This window comes from Andrena cerasifolii, unplaced genomic scaffold (genome assembly GCF_050908995.1).
Source record: "Andrena cerasifolii isolate SP2316 unplaced genomic scaffold, iyAndCera1_principal scaffold1703, whole genome shotgun sequence".
Lineage (NCBI taxonomy): Eukaryota > Metazoa > Arthropoda > Insecta > Hymenoptera > Andrenidae > Andrena > Andrena cerasifolii.
In genome coordinates, this window is record NW_027486595.1 from 9,983 (window position 1) to 11,069 (window position 1,087).

Here is a 1,087-nt window from a genome sequence, read left to right on the forward strand (position 1 = left end):
CTAGAGAAAAGATTGGTGTATGAATAGAGATAAATAGCTAAATAAATCAAAGAAAAAAAGGTAAATAAAAAATAGGTAAATAAATTATAGGAAAAAATAGTTAAATAAACAGAGAAAAAATAGGTAAATAAATAGAGAAAACAAAAGAGGTAAAAAAATAGAGAAAAAAATAGGTAAATTATCTAGAGAAAAAATAGGTGTATAAATATAGATAAATAGGTAAATAAACCAAACAAAAAAAGGAAAATAAAAAAATAGGTAAATAAATTAGAGGAAAAAATTGGTAAATAAACAGAGAAAAAATAGGTAAATAAATAGAGAAAAATAGGTAAATTATCTAGAGAAAAAATAGGTAAATAAATAGAGAAAAAAGAGGTAAATAAATAGAGAAAAAAAGGTAAATAAATAGATAAAAAATAGGTAAATAAAGTAGAGAAAAAATAGGCAAATAAATAGATAAATATAGGTAAATGAACTAGAGAAAAATAGGTGTATCAATAGAGAAAAATAGCTAAATAAATCAAGGAAACAAGGTAAATAAAAAAATAGGTAAATAAATTAGAGGAAAAAATAGGTAACTAAACAGAGAAAAAGTAGGTAAATAAATGAGAGAAAGAAATAGGTAAATAACTACAGAACAAATAGATAAATAAATAGAGAAAAAGTAGGTGAATAAATAGATAAAACAAATAGGTAAGTAAAATAGAGAAAAAAATTGGCAAATAAATAGACAAAAATAGGTAAATAAACTAGAGAAAAAATAGGTAAATAAATTAGAGAAAAAAATAGATAAATAAATAGAGAAAAAAAGGTGAATAAATAGAGAAAAATAGGTAAATAAATTAGAGGAAAAAATAGATAAATAAATTACAGGAAAAAATAGGTAAATAAACTGAGAAATAATTGGTAAATAAATAGAGAAAAATAGGTAAATAATTAGATAATAAATAGGTAAATAAAGTAGAGAAAAAATAGGCAAATAAATAGATAAAAATAGGTAAATGAACTAGAGAAAAATAGGTGTATCAATAGAGAAAAATAGCTAAATAAATCAAGGAAACAAGGTAAATAAAAAAATAGGTAAATA